This window comes from Hyperolius riggenbachi, chromosome 7 (assembly GCF_040937935.1).
Source record: "Hyperolius riggenbachi isolate aHypRig1 chromosome 7, aHypRig1.pri, whole genome shotgun sequence".
NCBI lineage: Eukaryota > Metazoa > Chordata > Amphibia > Anura > Hyperoliidae > Hyperolius > Hyperolius riggenbachi.
The window spans coordinates 196177407-196196804 of NC_090652.1; the positions used below are offsets into that span (position 1 = coordinate 196177407).

A 19398-nucleotide genomic window follows, 5' to 3' on the forward strand; every position below is an offset into this window, starting at 1 on the left:
AATTATCAAATCTGGCCGTGACTGACCATCTGCGAAATTCTGCCGCGTAATCCTCGACTGAACCCCCGTCTTGCCGCAAAAGTTTGAGCCTCCGCTCAGAGGTTGCCGCAAGGTCAGGGTCGTCGTAAATTACGGCCATGGACTTAAAGAATTCCTCTACCGAGGTCAGAGCAGTATCGGTAGGAGGCAGGTTGTATGCCCATGACTGGGAGTCACCAGTCAGCAAAGTTTTAATAAAGGTGACCCGTTGGGTCTCAGTCCCCGAGGATCGGGGTCTCAACTCGAAGTACGATAACACTCTACTCTTAAAATTCCGGAAGTCAGACTTGTGGCCGGAAAATTTATCTGGTACGGGCAAACGTATGTCAGCACTAGGAGGGGATCGCACTGAATCAACTGACGTCTGGAGAGTTCGCACAGAGCCTGATAAGACATCAATCATAGTCTTGTGGCTACCCAGCACTTGGTTGATGTTTTCCACCGAAGTGGCAAGTGCGCCCAGACGGTCAGTGTGTGCGTCCATTTGCATTTTTTGGTCTGGCGTTCTGTAACGATCGGTGAAGCACAGAGAGGATCTGATTACCAGTGATCTGAGAATCACTGGGAATACAGATGTATACCAGATTATACGTGATCTGCAGTATCACTGATAATCCGATATACTAGCTAACCTCTGTTCACCTGAGTAGAGTGTAGTGTTTGGTGTAACAGTAACACTTTGAGGACTAGGCCTCAGTGCAGCAAGGAGTACTGCACAGATTACTTCCGCAGACCTGAGCTCTCCAAGACGGGAGGAGTCAGACTGACAGTAGGAAGGATAGTCTGAAAGTGACCCTCAGGAGGAAGGGTCGCTAACAGAGCGAGGAACCGCCTCTAATGGTAAGGTCGGTTCTCGAGGTCGGACAAGCCAGGTCGTACACACATGGACAGATAAAGTACAAGATCAGGAGGCAAGGACGGAGTCAAAGTACAGGCAGGGTTCAGCAACGGGGTATCAGATATATCGGGGTACAAAATCAGGAGGCAGAAGCAGAGTCAAGGAACGAGCCGGGGTTCGGCAACAGAGTATCAGAAATATCGAAGTACAAGATCAGAGTTCAGGAGCAGAGTCAAGGCAGGCAAAAGTCATAACAGATAATCACAATCAAAGTAGTACTTTAGCTATAAACAGAATCTAGCTAAGTGTAGGATTACAGCTCCAGCTGGTCCCGGCACACTTGCGGATCTGACTACGGATCTGGGTGCTCCCACATATGTGATCGCACGCCAGACAAAGAGCAAGTGAACAACCAGCAGTATATATACTCTAGGACCTTTCCAGGACCTCCCTAATTGCTGGTCCAATGAGAGCAGTGGAATTTGTCAGCTGACCCAGCTGGTCAGCCGACTCCCTTCTAACTGCTATTTAAACTCTGCCTCTGTGCTCGCGCGCGTGTAAGTCTGAATCTTGGTGGACTATCAGTCCCAGCCACACCAGTACTGTCATGCAATGTATCTAGTGCGGGGGCCGCCTCTGATGCGGATTCCGCCGTTACCAATGCGGATTCCGCCGCACTGCCTATGCGGCATGCGGCGTTTTTTCCGCGTTGTGACGCCATGCTGGACGCGGAAACGGCCGCCTCACCTCGAGAGACAGCGGCCTTTCCGCGTTTCCTTACACCTGGTAAGTGAGAGTGAAGGTCCCCCAAGATACATTGATGAGAACCCTAGTAACAAAAAGTTCAGATCACAATCTACTTTTTTATCTTCCCTGTCCACTTGTCCGCCAGCCAAGGTATTCTTTGACTTGGTGGTCAGGGATATAGAGAAAATTAGGGTGAACAGGAATATTGGTTCCAACTTAACTTGGAGTGAGAGACAGGCTCTCCAAGAATTGATGAAACGAGATGATGTGATCATTCGTGAAGCTGATAAGGGGGGGGGGGGGGGACGCTGTTATATGGGGAATTGATGAATATGTGGCTGAAGCTGACAAACAACGTAATAACAGAAAATATTACAGGATATTGAGGACAAATCCCACGGAGGTCTTCAAAAAACAACTGGACGAAATCCTGGATATGGCAAAAGAGGGGGGCCTAATTCCTACAAAGGAAAAACAGTATCTTACTGTAAGCGAACCGATAATTCCGACCTTCTACCTTCTGCCTAAAGTACACAAGGACAAGATCAGGCCTCCAGGAAGGCCAATTGTGTCGGGCATAGTCTCATTAAAAAAAGTTGTGCCTTTCTTGATTTCTTTTACTAGAGATTCCCTTGATTTGATTACCAAACTTAATGACATTTCTGTACCCCCAGGTGCTTTCTTTATCACGTGCAATTAGTGTTGGGCGAACAGTGTTCGCCACTGTTCGGGTGATGTTCGAGTTCGGCCGAACATCTGATGGTGTTCGGCCAAACTGTTCGGCCATATGGCCGAACTAAGAGCGCATGGCCGAACGTTCCCCGAATGTTCGGCTAGCGCTGTGATTGGCCGAACAGGTCACGTGTAGTGTTGGGCGAACATCTAGATGTTCGGGTTCGGGCCGAACATGGCCGCGATGTTCGGGTGTTCGAGCCGAACTCCGAACATAATGGAAGTCAATGGGGACCCGAACTTTCGTGCTTTGTAAAGCCTCCTTACATGCTACATACCCCAAATTTACAGGGTATGTGCACCTTGGGAGTGGGTACAAGAGGAAATTTTTTTTAGCAAAAAGAGCTTATAGTTTTTGAGAAAATCGATTTTAAAGTTTCAAAGGGAAAACTGTCTTTTAAATGTGGGAAATGTCTGTTTTCTTTGTACAGGTAACACGCTTTTTGTCGGCATGCAGTCATAAATGTAATACAGATAAGAGGTTCCAGGAAAAGGGACCGGTAACGCTAACCCAGCAGCAGCACACGTGATGGAACAGGAGGAGGGTGGCGCAGGAGGAGAAGGCCACGCTTTGAGACACAACAACCCAGGCCTTGCATGAGGACAAGAAGCGTGCGGATAGCAATTTGCATTTTGTCGCCATGCTGTCATAAATGTAATACAGATGAGAGGTTCAATAAACAATAAACAGTAATTGGTGTTGTCCAGAATGCGCACAATGCGTGGGTCGCGTTCAATGCCGTCCTAGGCCGAAGAGGTCATAGCCTAGGGTCAGGGCCGGGCCGAGGCATAGGCTGGAGAGGCTCCAGCCTCAGGGCGCAGTGTAGGAGGGGGCGCAGAATTCATTCAACAGTCATTCCTAATTGTGTTTGAAGCAGAAAGAAATAAGAAAAGGGGACACCTAGCAGTGACTGCAAGCCATATAACTAGATATTAAGGTGCTGGGGAGGTTGTGGGCCCTGTGGCGCCTCTTAGTCTAATAGCAATCGGTGTGTGAAAGCTGGGGTGAGAGGGATGGAGGGGCGCACTTTGGTGTCTCAGCCTTGGGTGCTGGAGGACCTTGTCCCGGCTCTGCCTAGGGTCACAAAAACCTGTTTATTTGGGCAATTTCAATGGTGGCGAGTCTGACGTACATAAATCGCAGCAATGGCCGTTAGCAACGTCTGAATCTCACGAAATGTCTCATGCGGGTAGAAGACATATTGTTAGACTTGGGCTCCAAAGATGGGTTCCCTACATCTCTGCAAACCAGAGTTACAGGGCTCCAAATTTGGTAAAATCCCCCATAGGCTTTCATTGGGCCTCCTATTTACAGTTCCAAAATCTCACATCTTTTCAAACGGCAATTGCTCAGCAGTGGCAAATTTTCTAGCATTGTAGGGACCCTTAGGGGGAATATGACTGGTGAGTTTCGGGCCCCTAGGCCAAAGAGGTCATAGCCTAGGGTCACAAAAACCTGTTTATTTGGGCAATTTCAATGGTAGTTATGCTGACGTACATAAATCTCAGCCATGGCTGTTAGCAACGTCTGAATTTCACAAAATGTCTCATGCAGGTAGAAGACATATTGTTAGACTTGGATTCCAAAGATGGGGTCCCTACATCTCTGCAAACCAGAGTTACAGGGGTCCAAAATTGATAAAATCCCCCATAGGCTTTCATTGCCTCCCTATTTCAGTTTCCAAAATCTCACATCTTTTCAAAGGGCAATTGCTCAGCAGTGGCAAATTTTCTAGCATTGTAGGGACCCTTAGGGGGAACACGACTGGTGAGTTTCGGGCCCCTAGGCCAAAGAGGTCATAGCCTAGGGTCACAAAAACCTGTTTATTTGGGCAATTTCAATGGTAGTTATGCTGACGTACATAAATCTCAGCCATGGCCGTTAGCAACGTCTGAATTTCACGAAATGTCTCATGCAGGTAGAAGACATATTGTTAGACTTGGGTTTCAAAGACGGGTTCCCTACATCTCTGCAAACCAGAGTTACAGGGGTCCAAAATTGGTAAAATCCCCCATAGGCTTTCATTGCCTCCCTATTTCACTTTCCAAAATCTCACATCTTTTCAAAGGGCAATTGCTCAGCAGTGGCAAATTTTCTAGCATTGTAGGGACCCTTAGGGGGAACATGACTGGTGAGTTTCGGGCCCCTAGGCCAAAGAGGTCATAGCCTAGGGTCACAAAAACCTGTTTATTTGGGCAATTTCAATGGTAGTTATGCTGACGTACATAAATCTCAGCCATGGCCGTTAGCAACGTCTGAATTTCACGAAATGTCTCATGCAGGTAGAAGACATATTGTTAGACTTGGATTCCAAAGATGGGGTCCCTACATCTCTGCAAACCAGAGTTACAGGGGTCCAAAATTAGTAAAATCCCCCATAGGCTTTCATTGCCTCCCTATTTCACTTTCCAAAATCTCACATCTTTTCAAAGGGCAATTGCTCAGCAGTGGCAAATTTTCTAGCATTGTAGGGACCCTTAGGGGGAACATGACTGGTGAGTTTCGGGCCCCTAGGCCAAAGAGGTCATAGCCTAGGGTCACAAAAACCTGTTTATTTGGGCAATTTCAATGGTAGTTATGCTGACGTACATAAATCTCAGCCATGGCCGTTAGCAACGTCTGAATTTCACGAAATGTCTCATGCAGGTAGAAGACATATTGTTAGACTTGGATTCCAAAGATGGGGTCCCTACATCTCTGCAAACCAGAGTTACAGGGGTCCAAAATTGGTAAAATCCCCCATAGGCTTTCATTGCCTCTCTATTTCACTTTCCAAAATCTCACATCTTTTCAAAGGGCAATTGCTCAGCAGTGGCAAATTTTCTAGCATTGTAGGGACCCTTAGGGGGAACATGACTGGTGAGTTTCGGGCCCCTAGGCCAAAGAGGTCATAGCCTAGGGTCACAAAAACCTGTTTATTTGGGCAATTTCAATGGTAGTTATGCTGACGTACATAAATCTCAGCCATGGCCGTTAGCAACATCTGAATCTAACGAAATGTCTCATGCAGGTAGAAGACATATTGTTAGACTTGGATTCCAAAGATGGGGTCTCTACATCTCTGCAAACCAGAGTTACAGGGCTCCAAAATTGGTAAAAATCCCCCATAGGCTTTCATTGGGCCTACTATTTACCGTTCCAAAATCTCACACCATTTCAAAGGGCAATGGCTCAGCAGTGGCAAAACTCACCAGTCATGATCCCCCTAAGGGTCCCTACAATGTTAGAAAATTTGGTACTGCTGAGCCATTGCCCTTTGAAAAGATGTGAGATTTTGGAAAGTGAAATAGGGAGGCAATGAAAGCCTATGGGGGATTTTACCAATTTTGGACCCCTGTAACTCTGGTTTGCAGAGATGTAGGGACCCCATCTTTGGAATCCAAGTCTAACAATATGTCTTCTACCTGCATGAGACATTTCGTGAAATTCAGACGTTGCTAACGGCCATGGCTGAGATTTATGTACGTCAGCATCACTACCATTGAAATAGCCCAAATAAACAGGTTTTTGTGACCCTAGGCTATGACCTCTTTGGCCTAGGGGCCCAAAACTCACCAGTCATGTTCCCCCTAAGGGTCCCTACAATGCTAGAAATATTGCCACTGCTGAGCAATTGCCCTTTGAAAAGATGTGAGATTTTGGAAAGTGAAATAGGGAGGCAATGAAAGCCTATGGGGGATTTTACCAATTTTGGACCCCTGTAACTCTGGTTTGCAGAGATGTAGGGACCCCATCTTTGGAATCCAAGTCTAACAATATGTCTTCTACCTGCATGAGACATTTCGTGAAATTCAAACGTTGCTAACGGCCATGGCTGAGATTTATGTACGTCAGCATAACTACCATTGAAATTGCCCAAATAAACAGGTTTTTGTGACCCTAGGCTATGACCTCTTTGGCCTAGGGGCCCGAAACTCACCAGTCATGTTCCCCCTAAGGGTCCCTACAATGCTAGAAAATTTGCCACTGCTGAGCAATTGCCCTTTGAAAAGATGTGAGATTTTGGAAAGTGAAATAGGGAGGCAATGAAAGCCTATGGGGGATTTTACCAATTTTGGACCCCTGTAACTCTGGTTTGCAGAGATGTAGGGACCCCATCTTTGGAATCCAAGTCTAACAATATGTCTTCTACCTGCATGAGACATTTCGTGAAATTCAGACGTTGCTAACGGCCATGGCTGAGGTTTATGTACGTCAGCATAACTACCATTGAAATTGCCCAAATAAACAGGTTTTTGTGACCCTAGGCTATGACCTCTTTGGCCTAGGGGCCCGAAACTCACCAGTCATGTTCCCCCTAAGAGTCCCTACAATGCTAGAAAATTTGCCACTGCTGAGCAAATGCCCTTTGAAAAGATGTGAGATTTTGGAAAGTGAAATAGGGAGGCAATGAAAGCCTATGGGGGATTTTACCAATTTTGGACCCCTGTAACTCTGGTTTGCAGAGATGTAGGGACCCCATCTTTGGAATCCAAGTCTAACAATATGTCTTCTACCTGCATGAGACATTTCGTGAAATTCAGACGTTGCTAACGGCCATGGCTGAGATTTATGTACGTCAGCATAACTACCATTGAAATTGCCCAAATAAACAGGTTTTTGTGACCCTAGGCTATGACCTCTTTGGCCTAGGGGCCCGAAACTCACCAGTCATGTTCCCCCTAAGGGTCCCTACAATGCTAGAAAATTTGCCACTGCTGAGCAATTGCCCTTTGAAAAGATGTGAGATTTTGGAAGTGAAATAGAGAGGCAATGAAAGCCTATGGGGGATTTTACCAATTTTGGACCCCTGTAACTCTGGTTTGCAGAGATGTAGGGACCCCATCTTTGGAATCCAAGTCTAACAATATGTCTTCTACCTGCATGAGACATTTCGTGAAATTCAGACGTTGCTAACGGCCATGGCTGAGATTTATGTACGTCAGCATAACTACCATTGAAATTGCCCAAATAAAAAGATTTTTGTGACCCTAGGCTATGACCTCTTTGGCCTAGGGGCCCGAAACTCACCAGTCATGTTCCCCCTAAGGGTCCCTACAATGCTAGAAAATTTGCCACTGCTGAGCAATTGCCGTTTGAAAAGATGTGAGATTTTGGAACTGTAAATAGGAGGCCCAATGAAAGCCTATGGGGGATTTTACTAAATTTGGAGCCCTGTAACTCTGGTTTGCAGAGATGTAGGGAACCCATCTTTGGAGCCCAAGTCTAACAATATGTCTTCTACCTGCATGAGACATTTCGTGAGATTCAGACGTTGCTAACGGCCATTGCTGCGATTTATGTACGTCAGACTCGCGACCATTGAAATTGCCCAAATAAACAGGTTTTTGTGACCCTAGGCTATGACCTCTTCGGCCTAGGACTGCATTGAACGCGACCCACGCATTGTGCGCATTCTGGGCAACACCAATTACTGTTTATTGTTTATTGAACCTCTCATCTGTATTACATTTATGACTGCATGGCGACAAAATGCAAATTGCTATCCGCACGCTTCTTGTCCTCATGCAAGGCCTGGGTTGTTGTGTCTCAAAGCGTGGCCTTCTCCTCCTGCGCCGCCCTCCTCCTGTTCCATCACGTGTGCTGCTGCTGGGTTAGCGTTACCGGTCCCTTTTCCTGGAACCTCTTATCTGTATTACATTTATGACTGCATGCCGACAAAAAGCATGTTACCTGTGCAAAGAAAACAGACATTTCCCGCATTTAAAAGACAGTTTTCCCTTTGAAACTTTAAAATCGATTTTCTCAAAAACTATAAGCTCTTTTTGCTACATTTTTTTCCCTCTTGTACCCACTCCCAAGGTGCACATACCCTGTAAATTTGGGGTATGTAGCATGTAAGGAGGCTTTACAAAGCACGAAAGTTCGGGTCCCCATTGACTTCCATTATGTTCGGAGTTCGGCTCGAACACCCGAACATCGCGGCCATGTTCGGCCTGTTCGGCCCGAACCCGAACATCTAGATGTTCGCCCAACACTACGTGCAATGTAGAATCGCTGTATACTAACATTGATCATGAACATGCTATGGAGGCCGTCAGATTCTTTCTCTCCACTACACCAAGAAGGGACTTTAATGAATTCTTGGTGGACCTAATGGGATTTATCTTCTCACTGAACTACTTTACCTTCAATGGTAAGTACTACCTGCAGACGCATGGTGTGTCAATGGGCGCAAAATGCACCCCATCCATTGCCAACCTATTTTTAGGCTGGTGGGAAAGACAGGTTGTGTGGGGGGAAACGATGGAACAGTACCACCCCCATATTTTGGGGTGGTACCATTTCATAGAGGACATTCTGATCTTGTGGCACGGTTCTTCCTAGGTGATCTTGGGAAAAACACTCTAAATATCAACCATATCAAAACATTCTACCAACTTTCTTGATTTACATCTATTTTTTACAGAATATGGCCACCTTAGAAGTACTCTATATAGGAAGGACACGGCAGTCAACAGCCTTCTTCACTATTCTTCCTTCCACACTCTACATCTGCGGAACAACATTCCAACAGGTCAGTTTCTACGCATCAGGAGGAACTGTTCCACAGAGATGGATTTTCAGGAAGAGGCCAGTGATCTAAGACAAAGATTTTTGGAGAGAGGTTACCCAAAAAAGTGGTAGACATGGCATATGGGAGAGCTAGGAGATCAGAGAGAGAGAGACATTGCTTTATCCCAAAAGGAAAAAGAAGGACCAATGTGTACGGCTGTGCACACCCTTCAACAATAGCTGGAGTCATTTACAGGGGATTATTAAGAAACATTGGCCAGTACAGACTACTGATTCAGTGATTGCGCAATATCTACCTGACAGACCTTCAATTACAGCTAAAGGGGCCCATACACCTAACGATTTTCCCGCCGATATACAGCCGTTTCGATCACAGTGATCGAAATGGCTGTGAAATCGCCGCACACACCACTGACAGAACGATGGATTTCCGTCCAAAATCCATCATTCCCGTCGACTCCCATCGATCCATTCGTGCGAAACATTTTTTTCGAGCGCCGGCGGGTCGGGAGTGCGTCGATAGCGGCGTTTGAATGCCCGACAATACAGCGGGTATACATTACCTGTTCCGCCGGCGCGAGTCCCGCTGTCACCGCTGCTCCGTCTTCGCGCTGGTCTGGTCTTCGGCATGCTTCACTTCTTCCTGCCCGGCAGAAAGTTTAAACAGTAGAGCGCCCTCTACTGTTTAAACTTCCCGCCAGGCAGGAAGAAGTGAAGCATGCCGGAGACCAGACCAGCGCGGAGACGGAGCAGCGGTGTCCAGGGGACTCGCACCGTCTGGAACAGGTAATGTATGCGGGGCGGGGAGTGGCGGCAGCACCACCACCACCACCACAGATTGTGAACGGTTTCAGGCTGAAATCGGTTCACAATCTGTTTGCAGTAAAGATGGCCATACGATCCCTCTCTGATCAGATTCGATAAGAGAGGGATCTATCTGTTGGTCGAATCTGATGGCAAATCGATCAGTGTATGGCCACCTTAAGAGAGCTCCCAATTTAAAGGACTTGCTTACTAGGAGTCACTTTTAGTTAAAAAATTCCAACAGTCCAAATAGGGGGTAGCTACCCATGTGGAAGATGCAATGTTTGCCCTTTCATGACTACCACGAAAATGGTCACCAGCCCTAAGACAGGCAGGGAATACCGATTGAGACAGCATGTAAATTGCCAATCTTGTGGTGTGATTTACATGTTACGGTGTCCATGCGGTAAATTGTATATTGGACAAACGAGAAATATGCTTAAAGTGCGAATTCAGAAACATTGGTCGACTATATGGTTGGCTGAGAGAGATTGGATAGAGGGAAAAACCCTTACTTCCATGGCTGATCATGCCCTAAAAATACATGGAGCGATTATAAAGGTTGGACTGTGATTGGTTTACAAAAAATCTTCTTATCTCCCCGAGGTGGTGACATTACCCAGGCCCTCTTGAGAAGCGAGACCAGATGGATCTACGATATGGGATAATGTAGTAAATACGAAGGAGGCACTCAATTGGCTTCAAACTTGCGTTTTATCAAATCCCAGTAATACACGACATGTTTCGGGGCAGTTTGCTTGTACGATATGGGATATATGCAACTGGCAGGTATGAATGAAGACTTTACATTTGTGGGATATCTGAAATGACCTAATTTCTTGGTCCTTAGGGGGCTTTAACTTGACCTGGTCTGTGCCACATGATATTCTGACAGAGTTTATAGGTTTAGTGTTTCTCACATGTGTTTGGTGGTTCACTTATCAATTTTAATGATTCTTAGTATGGTTGCTCACATAACAATCATTTGTAATTGTTCTGTGATTTATCTACTGTGGTAAGTGGTAGATCATCATTTATGGGTGATTTGCACTTTGAAGGCATGTTGGGACTCTGGTGAGTAGTCCCTAACATGCCAATGTGTATCATGTGGTGATCACGAGTGTAGTTGATGCGTTATGCACTTTAAGACTAGGTGAGATAGGAATCACCCCCAAAGATATCAAACAGTTGTATTTAATGTGCTATTTCTTGTTACAGGTTCATTACGGTACCTCCGTTTAAGGGACTAACATCATGTACTTCATCATTTTGGGTGGATCCTGGACAAAGTGCCTCTGATGTCCTGGAGTTCTAATTGGAACATCTGGAATGAATTTATCATCTTCTTTTGTTGATTAATTTGATATTGATATATGCATAATTTAGTCAGTGAGCTCTTTTGGTCTGTCTTGGGTTCTTTATTCAACAGTTTATGTGTTGTTCAGATCGTTTGTAACCGATTTTTAATGATTGCGATCAGTCTGTGGTCATATTGATTCCAATTGTATTATCCTAATGTACTTTGACTTGTATGATGTTTGCTTTATTCACCTCCTCTTTCAGTACATTATATTTTCTTAGTATTACATTGTATATATATAATTTTTCCTTTTTATGATTATTTTATTATTCATTTATTTTTTTCCTCTTTTTTTTCCCTATTTCTATTCTCTATTCTAACCAGAAGGTGGGGTCAGCATTCAATTTCATTAGTAATACATGTTTTGTAGTGCAATTTTTCCCTTTTTTGACTAGATGGCGTACATGCGTACTTTCTTCATACGTCAATGCGTACTTTTCTCACTAGATGGCGTCTATGCATACTTTCCCGTTAGGGACACATACTTGTGTACATATACATTGGTTTGGCCGCTATGGGCCACCGTAGATACGGGATGCGATGCAATGGAGGCGGTAGCGTGGCCACGCTACGTTTGGGCGTCCCCCTCCTTCCCCCCTTCCGGACTAGAATAAAAACGGCCGCATTAGGGAATTCATTAGCTTTGAAAAAACCACACTATACGTGGCAAATCGCAATAGCAGCGGTGGGGACCCGTGGAGACACTTTACCGGTAGGATCTTATCCACTTTTTGGTTGCTGACTTTCACCTGTCACTAACTTCACTCCTTGCCTCTTATACAGTGATTATTTCCTCTGCATAATTTTTACTGTTGACTGGTTTCATAGTCACTGACGATCACTTTCTGATCGTTTTTTCTAATTCCTTGCACCATATTGGTCACTTTACACCCTTTCAGGGCTTGGTTACCCTACTGTTTTCATCTTTCTCCTTTCATTATTTATGTATTCATCGATTTGTTTACATCATGTTATTTGCACATATGGGGCTCGATTTACTAAGCGGTGCAAAGTGTTAGCACCGTGGTGAAAAGGCCCTCTTCACGCCTAAAGTCACTTTAGGCATGATAAGAAGGGCTTCGCGCGAAGTTTCCGCGCGTAAAGTTTTGCGCGCGCTCCCGCGTGCGTGCGCGCGAAGCGCCCCTCACTTCGCGCGATGCGCCCATTAAACCCTATGGGACTTTGCGCGCGCGCCTGTGCGGGTGCGCGCGCAAAACTTTGCGCGCGATAACTTCGCGCGAAGTGCAGCCAAAAACGGTGCTAACTCAGTGGTGAAGAGGTCATCACGCCTAAAGTCCTTTAGGCGTGATAACTGGGTTAGCACCGCTTGGTGAATCGAGCCCATAGTATTGCCATTTCACGTTTTTGTATGAGTCAAAGTTTGTAATATGCAGTTTAGCATCATGATTTTTGTATTCTGAGGACCCCAATTTTTGATCACTTGCACTTTGTATTTCCTCTGGTTCTCCGGCAATTGTGGGTTTTTACATATCCCCCCACCTTGTTTTAATGGTTTTTAATAGTTTGTAATTTCAATAAAGGATGTAATTTTGTCTTACTTAGACATGCTGTTCTGGTGCGGTTTCTTTGAAGTCATTGCAGTAGTTTTTTGGTAGACATGCAGAATTATTCTGCAACGCAAATGACCACTGTGAACATTGGGCTCCTTCTTTATCTTTTATGTTTCAAAGATGGAAATCTGCACACCACACTACAAAACATCCTTCACTACATGAAGTGATAATCCAACATACAGAACTTAAATGACTTGCTATTATGCATAATACTCAAGGGGCCTGATTCACAAAGCGGTGCAAAAGCCCTTTATCACGCCTAAACTCAGTTTAGGCATGATAAGTTTAGGTGTGATAAGTTTAGGTGTGATAAGTTTAGGCATGATAAGTTTAGGTGTGATAAGTTTAGGCATGATAAGTTTAGGTGTGATAAGTTTAGGCGTGATAAGTTTAAGCACCAACTGGGTTAGCACCTAAGTGCACAGCTGATCAAAAGTTTTGCGCTAGCAAAGTCTGGTGCACTTCGTATAGAGTTTAATGGTGCTGCTTTGCGTGCAGGACTTTGCGCGCGATCTAAACTTATCTAAACTTAGCATGCCTAAACTTATCACACCTAAACTTAGCATGCCTAAACTTATCATGCCTAAACTTATCACGCCCAAACTTATCATGCCTAAACTGGCTTTTCACCAGCATGGTGCAATGGTTATCACGCCTAAAGTCTCTAACTGGGTTAGCACCGCTTTGTGAATCGAGCCCCAGGAATGACAGATATGCTTTACTAAGTAATTTTATAAATGATATGACTGAGGCCATGTTCACATTGCGTTCCGATCGCGTTAGAGTTCATGTTGGGCGTTTTTTGACACCATTTTTTTTTACGATTCCTGGCGCTTGGGTGCACGGTGCGTTTTTGTTAAAAGCACTTTTCTAAGCGCTTTTCCAGAGTGTTTTTTTAATTCACTCCCTGACGCAAGTCAGGAAGTGAACTCTTTGACCTGGAAAATAATAAATACAATGTATTTATTCTTAAAAATGCGAACGCAATCGCTGCACAAAGCGATTTTGTGAGCGTTTTACCTATACCGCCTCAAAAAAGGTAAATGCACCGCTTTGCATTGGATCGGAAACATAATGCTCAGATGTGAACTCTCTCGTAGGGAATCATTGCACAAGCGTTTTTAGGGCATTTTGAAAATCGCCTGCGCTTGAAGAAAGGGCAAAAACACCCTTATGCTCCCTGCACACTGCATGCGATTTCAATTCCGATTTTTAATGGTTTTTTTACATGCGATTCTGATTCCGATTTTTAATCGTTACTGCATGCTGCGTTTTTTTTCTGCGTTTTTCAGTTTATAGCATTCCGGGAAAACCGGAATTGTGAATCGGAATCAAAATCGGAATCAGATTTGAAGTGTGCAGGGAACCTTAGTGAGAACAGACTCGGATGATGAGGAAGATATTTCTTTGGAGGAGGAGGCGGCAGCAGAAGAACAACTGCAGCAGGCGTCGCAGGGGGCTTGTGCTGCTCAACGTTCCCGTGGTATTGTTCATGGCTGGGGGAGGAGGAGGACTTACCTGACGTCGTTGAGGAAGAGCATGAGGAGATGGATAGTACGTCTTGGTCCAACTTTGTGTAGATGGCGTCTTGCTGTCCAGCCTGTTGAAGGACCCCTGTGTAAAAAAACTAAAGGGGAATGAGCTGTACTGGGTGGCCACGCTACTAGACCCTCGGTATAGGCACAAAGTGGCGGACATGTTACCAAGTCACCTGAAGGCAGAAAGGATGCAGCACTTGCAGAACAAGCTGGCAACTATGCTTTACAGTGCGTATAAGGGTGATGTCACAGCACACTACTTTTTCTGGTGCGTGTACATGCCTGTCTAATTTTTCTGGCTGCACTGCAGCTGCAACAACAAAACAAAAGGCATGTACATGTGCCGATTCCCCTTCGTGATCATTACCTTGCCGCGGTGAAGGGGCTTGTGTATCACAATGAAGCAATGACCGCCGGCTATATGAGTGTCTCGGGGGGGGGGGGCACACCAAAGATAATAAGGTCGTTGCTTCATTGTGGACAGACCACTGTTGTTTTGTCATTGAGCTACCTCAGCCTGGCGACAATATGGCTTGAAAACCACTATCGCCTGCACTCTCGCCATGGTGTGCATCAGTCCAGCATGGCCGTCACAACACAAACAGATTAATGTCGCACCATGTGACGTTAAAGTCGCACGCAATGCGACCTTATAGGTGCATCAACGCACCGGTTTTGTCGCACTGCGATGCGACATTTCGCGCACACCGCGCTGTGGGCACACAAAGTTTTCAGTGTGGGACTTTGCGCGCGATGTAAATTTAGTAAACGGTGCTGACCCAGTTAGCACTCTAGTTATCACGCCCAAAGTCTTTAGGCGTGCTAACTGGGTTAGCACCGTTTACTGAATCAAACCCAAAGAGTCCCTTTGTTTCCCTTGAGGTGCATCACCCTGGACTTCAGACAACTGAGTACATAAATCAGATGACAATTCACAAGCAGCAATAATACATTTTTTTAGGAATCATATGAACAGGATCAGTACCAGAGACTTCCTTTTCAAAACAACGAGACAAGGCACCAGCCTTGACATTTTTTTAACCAGGTTTATAAGGGGTGATAAAATTAAACCTAGAAAAGAACAAGGCCCATCAAGCCAGCCAAGAATTTAACCTCTTAGCATTTTAAAAGTATTCAAGGTTTTTATGATCTGAACAAGGCCCATTGAGCCTGCCGAAAATGTAACCTCTTAGCATTTTCAATGTATTCAAGATTTTTATGATCTGCATAGACAATCACTGGATTTTCAGCACCTTCTAACCAATGCCTCCATTCCTCCAGAGCAAGTTTAAACCCTAGAAGTTCTCTATTACCATTGTCATAGTTTTTGTTATCTTGTGAGAACTTCCAGGAGAAAAAGGCACGTGGATGCAAACATTCTGAATCACCTGAATATTGAGATAACACTGCCCCAAAATCAATCTCAGATGCATCTACCTCCACAAAAAAATGATTTCCTGACGTCAGGTTGAACCAATACAAAAAGGCCTGTTTCAGCTCCTGAAAGGCCAAAACAGCAGATGAATCCCATTTGGAAGGTTCTGCTCCTTTCTTAATAAGGTCAGTGAGAGGTGCCACCTTAGAAGAAAAGTTTTTAATACATTTCCTATAAAATTTAGCAAACCCTAGAAAATGCTGCAGAGCCTTTAAATTGTTTGGCTGAGGCCAATCCATCACAGCCAACACCTTATTATCATTATTTGGGTAAAAGAGGCGCCCTGGTATATGATAAAAGTGTTTAAAAACAGTTTAAAAATGGAAGGGTAATAAGGAAGCTTACCTCAATGATGACAAAATCTTTGTAACAACAAAAGATTTTATTAGTGATAGCACAGGCAACGCGTTTCACGGGTCTGAGCCCACTTCCTCAGGCCAATAGCAGTGCCAGTGCATCCAATACCTCCACACGTCACCCGTCCGAGGGGTGGAGACAGAGTATCTGTGGTCCTACCACGGTAGAGATCTGTCTCCTTTCTTTTCCTAAGGAGTGTGACCACATCCAGGTCCCGGGTGACCCCCCCCCCTCCCCCGAGTGGAGTCGGGTTTATTGTCTCCACCTGCTTCCTGCATTCAGTTGCCCCTCTGCAACCCATCTTTGTGAGTAGGTCTTTACTTCCGAATTATTTACCACTTTATCTTGATGTACTACACCATTGGGCTCCCTCCCTTTTTTTGTCTCCTGTGTATTTTTCCAGAGGGTGTTTTAACACCCAAAACAAACCACCTTATTATCATCCATGGTCAGACCTGTGCCAGATAAAACATAACCTAAAAAGGAAACCTGATTACTTTCAAAAACGCATTTTTCCAGTTTGGCATACAAATGATTCTCTCTAAGCTTAGACAATACCTTTCTCACATGATCACGATGTTCTGTTAAAGAAGAGGAGTACATTAAAATGTCATCAAGATAAATTACCATAAATCTTCCCAAAAATTCAAGAAAAACCTCATTAACAAAATCTTGAAAAACAGCTGGAGCATTGCACAACCCAAAAGGCACAACCAGATACTCATAGTGGCCATCTTTAGTATTGAAAGTGGTTTTCCACTCATCTCCTTCTCTTATACGGGTAAGATTGTAAGCACCCATAAGATCTAATTTGGAAAAGATCTTTGCTCCCACCACCTGAGAAAACAAATTGTCAATCAATGGTAAAGGGTATCGATTTTTGACCGTAATCTTATTGAAACGTCTAGTCAATGCAGGGTCTCAATCCGCCATTTTTTTTCAACAAAAAAGAATCCTGCACCAGCTGGAGAGGAGGAAGGTCTAATAAAGTTCTTTTGCAAATTTTCTTGAATATACTCCCTCATGGCCTTGTCTTCAGGACCGGTCAAATTATAAAGACGGCCACGAGGGGGAATAGTTCCAGAGTGAAGCTCAATAGCACAATCGTAAGGTCTACGCGGTAGGAGTTTATCAGCAGCCTGTGGAGAAAAGACATCAGCAAAATCTTGATATACAGTGGGCAGATTCTCAACCCTAATACTGGTCTGGGCGAGAGTAATTTTCTGCAAACAAGAATCCTCACACTGTGTGGGCCATTATATCAATTGACCTGACTGCCAATCAAACTGTCAGAGATCGCGGAAGAGCCGCCGCCATGAGTCAGCGGCAGGCGGCTCTTTCCGCACTCGATGGGGCCAAGCACGGGGAGGCAGCCACCTCCACTCGGGCTGAGGTGGCTGTCCCCGTGCAGAGCATGGCGGAGCCCGGAATAACCGCCGCGTCGGACGCGTCGGTTGGCGCGCATGTCCCCACTGCGGAGACACCGCAGAGCGGGGCTGCTGTGGCTGGGACTCGTAGTCCCTTCAGTTTCAGGAGGACGCGCGGAAAGGCAGAATAGATATAGCTGCCAGAAGTGAGTCAGCTGACCAGGCTGGTCAGCTGACTCTTTCCCCTCTCCTCATTGGTTCAGCACTTAGGGAGGTGCTGGGAAGAGGGTTGTGTATATATACGGCTGGCTGGTCATTTCTCTGGTGTTTGGGGTTGCGATCACATATGTGGAAGCACCCAGATCCGTAGTCAGATCCGCAAGTGTGCCAGGACCAGCTGGAGCTGTAATCCTACACTTAGCTAGATTATGTTGATAGCTTTAAGTACTAGTTTGATTGTGATTATCTGTTATGACTCTTTGCCTGCCTGACTATCCTCCTGAACTCTGATCTTGTACCTCGATAATTCTGATACTCTGTTGCCAAACCCCGGCTCGTCCTTAGTCTCTGCTTCTGTCTCCTGATCTTGTACCTCTATATATCTGATACCCTGTTGCCGAACCCTGCCTGTACCCAGACTCCGCCTTTGCCTCCTGATACTGTACTTTATCTGTCCGTGTGTGTACGACCTGGCTTGTCCGACCTCGAGAACCGACCTTACTGTTAGAGGCGGTTCCCCGTTCTGTTTGTGACACTTCCTCTAGAGTGTTACTTTCAGACAATCCTTCCTACTCTCAGCCTGACTCCTCCCATCTTGGAGAGCCCAGGTCTTCGGAAGGAATCCGTGCAGTACGCCTTACTGCGCTGAGGCTTAGTCCTCTAGTGTTACCGTTACACCAAACACTACACTCTACTCAGGTGAACAGAGGTTAGCTGGTATATCGAATTATCGGTGATACTGCAGATCACTAATAATCCGGTATACATCTGTATTCCCAGTGATACTGCAGATCACCGGTAATCAGATCCTCTCTGTGCTTCACCGATCGTTACACAAACACAGGATTATGCTGTCTAAGCCATGGCATTCCCAACACTACATCTTAAGAAGGAATATGAAGACAATAAAATCTCAATTTCTCTACATCCATAGCTAGTATATACAAAGCACTGGGGATGCTCATTCGGATTCCGCGGAAATGCAATTTCCGAAATTGCGGATTTTTACTGTAATGTAAAATGCAGAAAATCTGCATCTGCCTATTTTCTGCATTTTACATTACAGTAAAAATCCGCCGATTTTAGCAGTTAATAGCAAAGCCACTGTAAGTCCTAGAAACACCAAATTTTCAGGGTTTATTAAACAGAATCTTCTGAACAAGATGCAAAAAAAAGTTTTCAAAAAGACCTTATAGTTTTTGAGAAAATTGATGTTAAAGTCAGGCGGAATTTCCGCGATTTCCGGCGGAAATTCCGCATTGGAATGCGGAAATTGGTAGCGGAAGGCGGAATCGGTAATCGGTACATGAGGGAATGCGGATTTACCGCGGAATCGGAAATTGGCATTCCGACCATCCCTACAAAGCACACACACCATGAATTTTGAATGAAAAAAGGTATATTGTGACATGACGACAAGGATCAGAGAAACATACAGGAACTATATATATATATAGTTCCTGTATGTTTCTCTGATCATTGTTGTCATATCACAATATATCTTTTTGCATTCAAAATTCATGGTGTGCGTGCTTTGTATATACTAGTTTCATGGTTTCAATGTATGCACAGCACCCAGTATTCATTATGCTGTTTATGTAGATCATTTATGTGTGGTGTGCATCCTTACATTTTTCCATCTACATCCATAGCTCCAACTTGAACTGTAACTTCAGAGGTTAAAGATAAAGATTGACCCTTTTGCAAAATGGAATCATCAATAGCAGTAATACAAACAGATTCTGATACTGCAACTGTAGAAATATGTGATTTTTGTGCTAGAAATGTATCCATAAAAATTATCTACAGATCCACTATCAACAAAGGCTAGACAATGATTTATCCTAAAGTAATGGAGATAGGTAGCATTG

General features: G+C 44.8%; 1 long non-coding RNA gene across 1 annotated transcript in view; it reads left to right on the plus strand.

Moving 5' to 3' along the window:
• LOC137525740 (uncharacterized) overlaps positions 1–19398 on the plus strand; it is a 72445-nt gene that overhangs the window by 19088 nt on the left and 33959 nt on the right. The window lies entirely within an intron of this gene.